This window comes from Anabrus simplex, chromosome 5 (assembly GCF_040414725.1).
Source record: "Anabrus simplex isolate iqAnaSimp1 chromosome 5, ASM4041472v1, whole genome shotgun sequence".
NCBI lineage: Eukaryota > Metazoa > Arthropoda > Insecta > Orthoptera > Tettigoniidae > Anabrus > Anabrus simplex.
Genome location: NC_090269.1, coordinates 79,839,212 through 79,852,315, shown reverse-complemented (window position 1 = coordinate 79,852,315; position 13,104 = coordinate 79,839,212).

Below are 13,104 nucleotides of genomic sequence, written 5' to 3'. Positions count from 1 at the left end.
GGTGCTGAGTAGTGACATGTTATGGGGTCGGTCGTGCTGTAATGACAATTTCTGGCCCAGTGAGGAAAGCAATGGCCACTTCTCATCATTTCTTGTACGCCTCGTTATGATACCACCATCCGCTATTTGTGGATCCAAGTAGCCTCCGGGCTGACAACGTAACAGACAGACCGACAGACAGACAGGCAGACAGACACACTCTTTACGGGACGCAACTTACCTGCTCCCTCCTGTCCATCTACCTGAGTATATAACATTGTAGCCAGTTCAAAATTATAATTTAATCAATCAGTTTGAGGCCTGGGTTCCGTGGTTCAAATCCCGGTCGCTCCATGTGATATTTGTGCTGGACAAAGCGTAGGCGGGACAGGTTTTCTTCCGGGTACTACGGTTTTACCTGTCATCTTTCATTCTAGTGACACTCTCCAATATCATTTCATTTCATTTCATTTGTCTTTCATTAATCATTGCCCCAGAGGAGTGCAACAGGCTTCAACACCCGGCACAATTCTTACCCTCGCCGCTAGATGGAGGCCCAGTCGAATTACTGGAAACAGGCTGAGGATTTTCAATCAATCGGTTAATCAAGCAGTAGGTTAATAATCAATGTCAGTAGTGGAGATCAATGGTTCCTCATTGGACAACAGCGATTTGATATGGCGGGTCATTCCTGGAATTAAATGTCATTTCTCGTGAATGCGTTGGTACGCACGATTATACTAGGGACGTTTGACGACTTTAAAATAGGTGATATCTCTGTTCATATCATGTAAATTACAACAGTAATATGTACTTCTTAGCTCAGGCCTAATGACATCTTACAGTATTTTATCTACCTGTTTTTAGTAATCTAGAGAAATAAATAAATTGGAATTAGTTGATTATTATTTTCAATTTGCATACATATGGTGGGTAATAACCCACTATTATCATTATTATTATTATTATTATTGTTGTTGTTGTTGTTGTTACCAAGAGTATGAGAGGAAACAAAACGGCAGGGCCTGGGCTTCTGGACAAATAATGACCACAATATAAAATTTAAATTTTGAATGATTTTCTCTTTTTCTTCAAAAATCAACAATAATAAAAAACAATAAATAAATTGATAAGTAAAAATAGATAACAACAATAAAAAGCAAGAACAAGAACTTTCAGATCTTCAGAGTGATTAGGGTAGAGAATAGTCTCAATTCCTTAGGTTGGTAGCCTTTTTAAGCAAATACAAATATTTTGTTCAATTTCACAATTTGATAGATTTGATAGATACATTTCAATTAATACACTATCGGGGAGAACGATCTCCCAGCCTTCAAGATCTTGATAGCATAAAATATAAGGCATATTAGTACATAATTCCCAGAGGGGGAAGAGAAACCCAAAAAAAGTTTTCAAGCTTTTACACAGTTTCGCTGCCTACAGGAACGACACGGATGAGAATGATCCAGAAAAGGAGAAACTCGGGGCAGAATAATTCAGAAAACAAGAGCAGAAGCTCATACTACAAGGCCCTGAAAAAATTGAATATATTGTTCAGAAAAAATAGGCCAATAGCAAATAAAAGGGGGATGCTGAACCCACTCAAGAAATTCCATGTCGCAATCACAGTGAAACATAATTGGGCAGAAGGACGGATGACACAGCTGATAAGTCATACTAATTTCTAAGAAGGGAAAATTAACACTCGAAAATGCAAAAAGGAGATGTATTAAATTGTGAAAAACTTAGTTACAAGGAATCAAAATGAAGAAGGGAAAGGATCCACACTCGTCCTTATGACTCGAGTGGTTACTTCTGCAGCTTGAAAACTTACAAAACTACATTTTAAAAAGTAAAATTAGGAAAACTAAATTAAAATCAAGTAATCGCGGCACAATCCTAATCGTTACATGCTATAGAGGAACGCTGGTATATTTCCGTCACCATACGTAAGTAATTAAGTTCACAGGATCAGGATCAAGAAAACCGCCTATATTAGATGTTGCCCAAGCTCGTCCGGGTGGGAGACCCTCACGCGTCGATACACCAATCAAGACAGATACTGGAAGACCAAGATATGTCTTATTTATAATGACAATCTGGACTCTGGCTGTTTGATTTAAGTCTGAAAGTTCAGTAGGATCAACTGAAGAACTAAAGAAATAACTAGGTGTGCCAGCTCCTAACCATTGCAATTTTCCACTAAAGAGAGTTCATTCCAATTCCCTAGGTGGCACCCCAAACCAAAATCTGTTAAGAAGCTTCAGAATTACGTAATGTTCTTAAAGTTCAGCTTGTCTCCACACAACTTCACTATACTCAGATGTTCAAAGTGTGGCCTTACACTAGGGAGAGGCCCTAGTAAGGTCATTATTATTATTATTATTATTATTATTATTATTATTATTATTATTATTATTATACCGGGGGTACACCTTCGCCGACCAGTTAAACTGCGCGCCTTCTATAAGGCCATCTATGTAATTGTACTTGAACTAATCTTATGCAAGATACTTGGGTGAGCAACTGTTAGATGTCTCTACCATCGGCCTAAGTGCCCCTCTGGTGGGATTAAGAACAATTAATTCTTAAGGAAAAGTTGTGTTTCACAGTTGGCTAATCTTAGGTTTTTATGAGTGTTTTGTTCTTGTGTCAATGTTGTCAAAACTTCTGCCCTCTCCAACTACTGCATCTATCAACCAATCAGAAATTTTGTGATCATTTTCACTAGCCAATTAAAATTGGGGGTGTGTACAGGCATCCAGCCTATCTGTAAAGAGTTCTGGAAACTTCCCCTCGAAATACTATAAAAGCTGTGCATTTTAGGGCTGTATCGTCATCTTCATTGCTCTAGTTTATTGTGTGTGGCGTGTACTAAGGGGGCAGGGGCCGCATGTCGGCGTTTGTAAGGCCCATCAACTCAAGATAATGGCAACATTTTCTCAACATGTGATAATTGCAGCAGATACCTTGAGGGGAAGGTTTCAAACTTATTTTATTCATGTAAAGTTCTAATTTCATGGTTTACCGAGCTCGATAGTTGCAGTAGCTTAAGCGCGGCCAGTATCCAGTATTCGGGATATAGTGGGTTCGAACCCCACCGTCGGCAAGCCCTGAAGATGTTTTCCGTGGTTTCCCATTTTCACACCAGGCAAATGCTGGGGCCGTACCTTAATTAAGGCCACGACCACTTCCTTCCCACTCCTAGTCCCTTCCTGTCCCAACGTCGCCATAAGACCTGTCTGTGTCGGTGCGACGTAAAACGACTTGTAAAAAAAATCACGGTTTAAATGTAGATTTTCGGCAAGTCTGAGGACTCTGTTCAAATCCCTGCTGTGAAACGGGTAATGTAAGGGAACAATGAGTGATTACCCTCTGGTGATTCCTATTCAACTTGGTATGGGGTGACTAAAGTTTCTAATCATCTAAAATTCTTAACACTCTTTTGGTATTTAATTTTTCTCTTTTAGTCACCCCGGCGTAGAATAGGCTTAGCCTCTGTATCCTTGGGCCATAAGCCCACTTAGGGTTTTTAAAATTCTTCTAGAAGGAGTGCAATTGATTTGCCTCCTAGCCTTTTGTTCATGGCCAATCATGTTCAACCCTTTTCTTTTTACACTAAGGCCATTTAGCATGGGCACTCATTGCCCCTATTTATGTTTTTGGAACAGAAACTGAAAAACTCTTGGGTAGAATATAAGCCCAAAACAGATCTAAGTAACTGTAAATACCTTATTTGAAGATTGCCAGGTTTTCCGTGGTTTCCCATTTTCACACCAGGCGCTATAAGAAATCTATGCCTCTGAGAGGCTGGACTGTATTAATTTTGGAGCTCAGATTCCTAGGCTATGTAAGTCAGTGCTTATAAAATAGCATACCTGTTTCAGAGCTATAATGCTCATCCCTTCGTATATTATCATGTTGATAATTCTCTTTAGTTTTGTACCTGATTTTTGTACTTTAAGCCATTGTTGTTGGAGCTAACGAGCCTATTTTTATGTTGTTATTACTGCATTTATTCAAATTTTCTACCAGATTAAAAAAGGAAGGAAAGATATAAAATTTCAAAATTTAGTGCATTAACTTGTGCTCTGATCAGTTCCTTGTCCACCCATTCACCCCAGTACCTTCTTACATCTCTGTGATCCACGAAATTCCCGTAACAGTTATTATTATCCTTCGGAGCTTGATATCCGAGTGTCATTATCACTGAATTTCCACGAAGACCACGTGATTGCAATCCGTGTCAATCACACGTGGGATTCTTGAAAGTGCAAGTCATGTGTCTGATTCCTGTGGCTATGATCGCGATATCAACAGTCACGTAAAACTAGTACCTTGCTTGTTCGTCCTTTATTTCCTTCTTCCCGCACGAAGTTGCATTGGATGTTAGAATGTATATGCATATAAAAATGGTGTATATTGCCCACCTCATGATCGGAAATTCATAAGTTCGATTCCACCCAGCAAACAAAGAGCTTGGTGCAATTGTTGGCAGTTTAGGATCTCTTTTAGGACCACTCATTATCAACCAGATAAAATGATGACGTTAGAAGCAAAAAGGCTACATGGCAGTTAGTAATTTTGCAATATTTATATCTACAATACTTCCAAAAGCGGTAGGTTTCATTTTGTACAACGAGCTGCATTTTCATATTTCCTTGTTAGGTTGTCCACCTCTGAATAATTTTTCGTGAACTGGGCTCAATAGTTTGGACGATAGCGTTCTTCTAAGAAACGAATGAGAACAGAGATTGATGTGGCACATAACTGCTGGTAGTGAAATGAGTAGAGTCCGAATTATTAGGTGCTGATAGGTTAGAATGCAAACTTACACTGTGTTATGCTATGAGATTTGCATAGAAATTAGGGGTACATCCTATAGAACTCCCTGAATTTATGCTACTCTTCCCACATTATGGTACAACGGGTTGCATGACACTTCCTACAAACTAAATTACTTTGCATTCTAACCTATTACCACTTACAAATCCGAGGTATAGAAATGAGCGTTAAAGAGCTTTCGCTCCCAGCCACAGTGGACACCTAATGAAATGGAACACACGTAAATGAGTGTGAAACCTTTATCGGCTCTCCAACCGCTCGCTCTCATTGCTGGCACTATTATGGAAGTTTGTATTTAATTCCAGAGTTCTTTCGCTCGCATAACCTACAGGCATGCTGTATCCTTTGAACAGAGTTCAGTTTCGAAACATCGTGATGAGCTGTATTTGAATCGCCACTTAAGAAACTTAGGTGATATTTTCAAATCGTCCAATTTTTCTGTTTTGTTTTTGCTTTATGGAAGAACTTACGGACATTATGTCCAATAGGCCTTTGTACTTTATTCAACCGTCGAGCACTCGCGCTGGCGTACAGAGTGAGCCCACGTTTAGAAAAACGGAGGTACATGTTGTTCCAGCAATCTGCTGACCTGTGTTGTTAGCTATTCCTTCAATACAATTGTAGCTATCTGTGTGAAAAGTTAAATAAATATTTCTCCAATGGAAGAGAATTAAATGGCGTTTTAAAGTCCACAGCCGGGCTGAGTGGCTCAGACGGTTAAGGCGCTGGCCTTCTAAACCCCAACTTGGCAGGTTCGATCCTGGCTCAGTCCGGAGGTATTTGAAGGTGCTCAAATACGACTGGCTCGTGTTGGTAGATTTACTGGCAGGTAAAAGAACTCCTGTGGGACAAAATTCTGGCACCTCGGCGTCTCCGAAGACCGTAAAAGTAGTTAGTGGGACGTAAAGCAAATAACATTATTATTATTATTATTATTATTATTATTATTATTATTATTATTATTATTATTATTATTATTATTATTATTATTATTATTATTATTAAAGTCCACAGTGCCACAACTGGCGCACTCAGTGCACTACGCGCGTCATCATGCAAGTAGGCTATATTTTTATTTACGAATTATTTTGTTTTTCACTAGAATTGTCTTCCATTAGTCTTTTGTGCACTATTCGTTGCCTTCCACGCGAAGTCTCCTAGAATCGTTCCTTTTATTTAGGGCTGGAAGAAATCTGTCAAGTTCACAGATGTGCTGGTTACAGAATTATGATCCAGATTTCGACATAGCGGATGGCTGTGAAAATGAAATGAAATAGACAATTCTGAAAGTAAAAATGAGCAAATAATTTACAAAGAGGATAACCCAGAAAGAGTGCACTTGTCAGTGAAGCAGAATAAATGGGACAAAACTGAATTGCGCTGAGGTCAGATTTATATTTACGGGCTTTAACATGCCGTAATAATCATACTTCTGATAGTTGACACACAAAAATAGACTGCACTGCGGTCAGATTTTGCCTTAATAAATACACTTGTTCATGTTAGTTCAGGCGGCAAATATAAAGTTTAAGTAGAAGCTTAGTGAACTTCCATGACATAATATTATATTCGAATGTATTTTTTTTCTAGTTGCTTTACGTCGCACCGACACAGATAGGTCTTATGGCGACGATGGGACAGGGAAGAACTAGGAGTGGGAAGGAAGCGGCCGTGGGTCGTGGCCTTAATTAAGGTACAGCCCCAGCATTTGCCTGCTGTGAAAATGGGAAACCACGGAAAACCATCTTCAGGGCTGCCGACAGTGGGGTTCGAACCTACTATCTCCCGAATACTGGATACTGGCCGCACTTAACCGACTGCAGCTATCGAGCTCGGTCGAATGTAATACAGCAAGGTACGAGTAAGATAAAGTTAATATTTTGTAAAATATTTTGAGATTTAATTCATGAGCGATCTAAAATATCATTTAGGCATTTAATTTAATTAATTTCGAAGGACATTAAAATACGTAATGAAGCACACAGTGCGCTACCCGAGTGCTTGAGGGCTAATGACATGATGTTCAATAGGTATTTGTACTTTTTTTAGGTGACATCGTTTCCGTTCCCTGGGCGGTTGTAAAACCCATAAGAAAACAAACACCATGTAATTATTATTTTAAGAGGAAATATAACTTGACAACAATCCTATTTTAGTGCTAGGCAGAGGAAAAAGGAAGAATGGCGGCGATGTTGACAAAGGAAAAGGAAGGCCTTCAGCGCCGTCGTAATGAAAGACTTCCTAGGCCTCGCAACCTAATACAGTCGGGATAGGAAAAGAACGAGAGTTAATCAAGGCAGGTCAGATAGGAAAGAGAGACTAGGACAAGTGAAGTAATTCCAGACTCAGCTAGGGAACCGTGGTCACAAACCCATGTCCTAAATTGAGAACCCCTGGACCCCCCCTTTAAGTCGCCTCTTAAGACTGATGGGTAACATCTGGGATGTATTTTACTGTCCCGCCCCCACCCTCGGGCAATTTAATACAGTACTAATCATAATCGAAACTGTCAAACAGCTGGAATTCAAGACGACAAATTGGGGCAAATACTCATTTGTAGGGAGAGGAATTAAGGATTGGAATAATTTATCACGGCCAGGCTGAGTGGCTCAGACGGTTGAGGCGCTGGCTTTCTGATGCCAACTGGCAGGTTCGATCCTGGCTCAGTCAGGTGGTGTTTGAAGGTACTCAAATACGTAAGCCTCGTGTCGGTAGATTTACTCGTATGTTAAAGAACTCCTGTGGGACTAAATTGCGGCAGCTCGGCGTCTGCGAAAACCGCAAAAGTACTTAGCGAGACGTAAAACAAAAAACATTATTTATCATTTATCACGGGAAATGTTCGATAAAATTCCAAGTTCTCTGAAATAATTTAAGAAAGAACCACGTAAACAACTGATAGGGAATCGCCACCTGGGCGACAGTCCTAAATGCAGATCAATCATTGATTGATTGATTGATTGATTGATTAATTAATTAATTAATTAATTAATTAATTGATTGATTGATTGATTGATTGATTGATTGATTGATTGATTGATTGATTGATTGATTGATTGATTGATTGATTGATTGATTGATTGATTGATTGATTGATTGATTGATTGATTGATTGATTGATTGATTGATTGATTGATTGATTGATTGATTGATTGATTGATTGATTGATTGATTGATTGATTGATTGATTGATTGATTGATTGATTGATTGATTGATTGATTGATTGATTGATTGATTGATTGATTGATTGATTGATTGATTGATTGATTGATTGATTGATTGATTGATTGATTGATTGATTGATTGATTGATTGATTGATTGATTGATTGATTGATTGATTGATTGATTGATTGATTGATTGATTGATTGATTGATTGATTGATTGATTGATTGATTGATTGATTGATTGATAAGACGATGGGTTCGAACGCCATCATTGCTAGTCCTGAAAATGATCTTCAATTTTTCAATTTTCACACCGAGAAAATGACAAGCTCATCGCCGCCACTACCTTCCTAGTTTTAAGCCTTATCTCTCTCAGCGGTGCGGATAACGATTGAATAGAAAAGAAGATAAAAAGTAAAGATACCATCATTATCTTTGGAGTGAAAATTATTTACCCCAGCACTCAACATTTTCAAAAATCAAATTCGGCTCCGGAATTGTAGTAGTATAAGACATTAGTATTTCTGAATGCTCGACATTCCACTATTTGTGTGTTCTGTCCTACAGTTTATGACTTACTTGACTTAATTCCTATTACTCCTGGGTGGAGCATAGGGCACATACAAGAGCTCTCCATCTGACACGATTTGCTGCCACAGTTTTGATATTCTTCCAGGACTTCCCAACTGATGCCGCCCCCACTTCCACTGCTCGACGCCATGTTATCCTTGGTCTCCCTCTTCTTCTAGCCCCTTGTGGATTCCATTCAAGAGCCTGTTTTGGAATGCTGGCAGGACCTTTATGCAGTGTGTGACCTATCAATTTCCATTTACGTTCTTTTATCTGAATTTCAGCCTTGCGTTGTTGGGTTCGCTCCCACAATTCCTCATTTGATATAAAATCTGGCCATCGCATTCCTGGGATGGTTCTTAAACATCTGTTAATGAAAGTTTTGACCTTGCATGTTATCTCTCCAGTCATCGTCCACGTCTCACACCCGTAGAAGAGCACTGATTTCACATTTGTCTCAAAGATTTAGTCTTTTTGTTCTCAATTTTCTGGATTTTCACACCGGCCAGAGCTGGGCAAAGGTCCCCTTGGCCTTGTTTACCCTATTTTGGACATCTTCATTTGCCCCTCCACTTCTAGAAATAAAAAGTAAGTAGGATTTATTGAACCTTACAGGCCTTCGCCCAATACAGTGTTCAAATACATAATAGCTTAAGCAAATACAAAATGTATAAACTCCCCTGCTAAGAACAATGACAAAATAATAATTCGATTAAACAAAACAATATAGTACTTGGAAACAAATGGCCCAAGGTCAACTCACTTCCGGAGAGCCGTTAGCCCTGGCAATAAATCTAATCTACAGTTATAAGTAAAGCCCGGATTATCATGCGGTAATAGGTTAGATTGCAAACTAATTTGGTTAGTAGGAAATGTCGGCCAGCCGCTCTTGCATAGTGTAGAAAGAGTAACATAAATTAAAGGGGTTCTGATGGGCCTTAACCCTAACGTTTATGCGAACCCCATAGCATAGTCGTTGTGAAGGTAGACTATACTTGCTTCTCGCTTCAGTAAGTTTGCATTCTAACCTATTAATGCATAAAATTCCGAGCTCTAGTTATAAGTAATGAACAATCTATGATAGGTATAGTGGGCCCTCCACGCAGTGATCACTGCCCGGTGGAGCCTGTTGTATTCGGCGATTGCCAGGAAACGCGAGGCTACTCGCGACTTCTAGAAATAATACATTGTCAACTCGCTCTATCTTGTTCTCTAATCGCAGTGAGTTCGTGTTTCTAGCATTGATCCTTAGCTCCTTTGTCTTGGCAATGTTTATTTTGAGTCCCACCTTTTCTGCTTCCGTTTCGAGGTCCTTCATTTTCTCAGTCATAAGTCTAAATGAGTGAAACAATAGACATATATCATCCGCAAAGTTTATGAGGTTTTTGGTTATTAGTAACGATAGTCACAAAATGAAGAAAAGAATGCAAAAAATGAAAATATGAAAATAATTCGAAATATTTTTTAATGTTAATTATCCTAGTCCGTACTCTCTTTATAGCAGGTTTACGTCATTCCTTACAAAATAAGCCTTTATAGATTCATTTTTGACTATATTATACAATACCTGTTGTTATCGTTTGATGAATTCAATATAGTCTGTCCAATGCAAAGGCCGGGGAAATATGTATCTTCTTGTGGAATCTCATTCCAGGTTTGGCAGATCCTCCGAAATTTCGGAAGATCTTCGAATTTAAACAATATATTCCATAAAATAGGAAATTAGATGGAAATCTTCTGATATTTTCCCGTCCTTACTTTGACACAAACAGCCAAGCAGAAGTATTTTACATCGCTGCACATCGATAGAATGTTATGTGTTTAACCTCTTCAACCGCTATCAGTTGTAATAGAATTTGGGGTGCGATGCTGATATGTTATCTTGAGAATGAGTTCCTTAAGGTGTCTATGGTACGAGTTTCTCGTATTTAAGTATAAAATGACAGCCGACTGAGCTGGGATATCAGCACATGACCTATCGCACAATTGCTTGAAACAATCTAAGAAGACCCTGCTAGGATTTCGAATTCGATACGCCGTCTGACAAAAAATCACATCTTTGAGTAAAGGAGGAAGAGGAAGGGCAGTGGGGCGATGACCTAGATATTATGTCCCTTTAAACAACAATAATAATCATAATCATAATCATGAAAAAGATCCCCAATTTAATGGCTGAAAATCATTCAGTTCTATCGCTCAATGTTAACAACTGTATGATCATTTAATTTTCAGTGAAACAATCAAAATACTAGAGGATCCGCGCTGCTCCGCAGTATTCATTATTAACTTAAGAAGCGCGTTATGGTATGCCGCAGTTCGTAGTCAGAATTCATCCATTCTGTCGTCATCATGTCGTCATTTGGTAAAAACATATCCATATATTCGCTTTTTTATCCTGCAGTTCTTGATGTAAAGCTTGGTATCGTGTCAGTAATTGGCGTTCGGAAGGCCCAGCAACTCAAGATAATGCCAGCATTTTATCAACATGGGATAGTTCTGGCAGATAGCTTGAGGGGAAGGTTTCAAACACATTTTATTCATGTAAAGTTCTAATTTCATGGTTTACCGAGCTGTTTGTAAGTTATTAGGAATGATCTGCCGTCACTTGAGTATAATTTTGAAGCTGGAAAATGTTAGAGAATCAATGAGTGCCTATCAGGGAATAGTATTCTTCCGTGATCATGAAGTGTATACTCTCTGGCTTGACAGGTATTAATCAAACATGGCTGAAAGCAATCACGTTACTAAGGATAATGAAAGTGTTAGTCGCTTAGCAACCAGCGAAGTACAGAATGTATTGTGAGTTAGGGTAAGCCTTCTCCTTCAATTATTGGAGTGGTCATTTAATGATTTCATTTTAGGATTACTAAAAGCTGGCTAAACTTAGAAACTTATCAATGTCTCATGATTCACCGTCGCGTAATTCCGGAGAGAATAAAAGAAAAACGAAGCAAATCGGTCCAGTACAACGGGCGGTCGGATTTGTCAAAGCCGTCTTTAGTAAACTCTTTTATTATATAGATTTCTAAACATCATCTGAAATTTTGACTATATCTTCCGAAATTCTGGATCCATATCATCTGAAATATTATTTTTAGACTGTACCACACTACCTCATTTTTTGCTGTGGTGGTGCGGAATCTGCTCAGGTACGGGTGGTGCTGAGTAATGACATTCGGATAATTGCTAGTGCATCTGGCGGTAATGGAAGGTGTTACTGACAGAGTCAGTCGTGCTGCAAAAGCAGTCTGTGACCAAATCAGAAGAGCAATGTCACACTATATTGTTCCTCATATTCCCTAGTATGACTTATTTTGGCGTGTTTTCCCGCAGTCCCGTGCTAAAAATGCACAGCACTGACTTTAATGGGACTGGCCACACTTGCGGGAAGAAGACGCTGCGGGACAAGGGACAAGGCGCGTCTTCAAGGTGGCCCGATCGAGAATGGGCCGGGGTCCATTTTATTTGCGTGTTTCCCTCTCTCCTGCTCAGCAGTGCCTGGGCACATTTGCGGGAAGAAGACGCTATGGTTTTATTGTGCTCTTGTTCGTGTTTAAAACTTAGGAGAATATTAGACAATGAACTGAAAATTTTTGAGGTACAAAGGTACCCGTGCCTTTACGACACAAACGACAAAGACTTCAAAAACAGGGAAATGAAAAGAGATGCGTGGTTAACACTAACGGGCGCTGTTTGGGGGGGGGGGCGTTGTAGGAGCACAAATTGTCCACTTGATGACCTGTCACTTAATATAGGATGGATCCAATATTTTCTTTGACGCCGACGACGACGAAGAACAACGCAACAACGGAGTTATTATTTAAAAATGGAATGCCTTCCATATGCAGAACAATGGCGATGTTTTGCTACTCACAATATACAACACACTAATAAAATCATGGCGTACAAACACGCAATTGTGGCCACGTATCTTCGTCAAGCTGCGTGAAAAACACGCAGAAATCCAGCGTGAACAAACCGCAAGTGTAGCCACCCCACTCGCACGTCGTCCAGCTGCGTGAAAAACACGGAGTCCCGCTGGCCTCCGAGTATTTGAGGACGAACCAGCCTCCGGTCTCATGATCGTACAGGCAACAGCCCAAACGAAATATAATAAATCACAATAATTTTATAAGCTTTTGAGCTTCATGAGATCCTTTCACCAAGAGAACAGCTTCCTCGCTGAATGAGTGGTAGAATTTCCGATTCATGATTCCAAGTTTGCGGGTTCGGTCCCGGATGATGTAGCCAATTTTTGAAGGACAGTCATGGATTTTAGCATTCAATGCCATTGTTGTTGGCATGTTATACTCGTATATAGATCTCTTGTCGCGCATCCAGTGTCAACCGACAAAATTCAAATTAATTGATGGCCGTGCAGTTAGGGGCGCACAGTTCCGAGCTTGCATCCGGGAGATAATGGGTTCGAGCCCCACTATCGGCAGCCCTGAAGATGGTTTTCTGTGGTTTCCCATTTTCACACCAGGCAAATGCTGGAGCTGTACCTTAATTAAGGCCACGGCTACTTCCTTCCCACACCTAG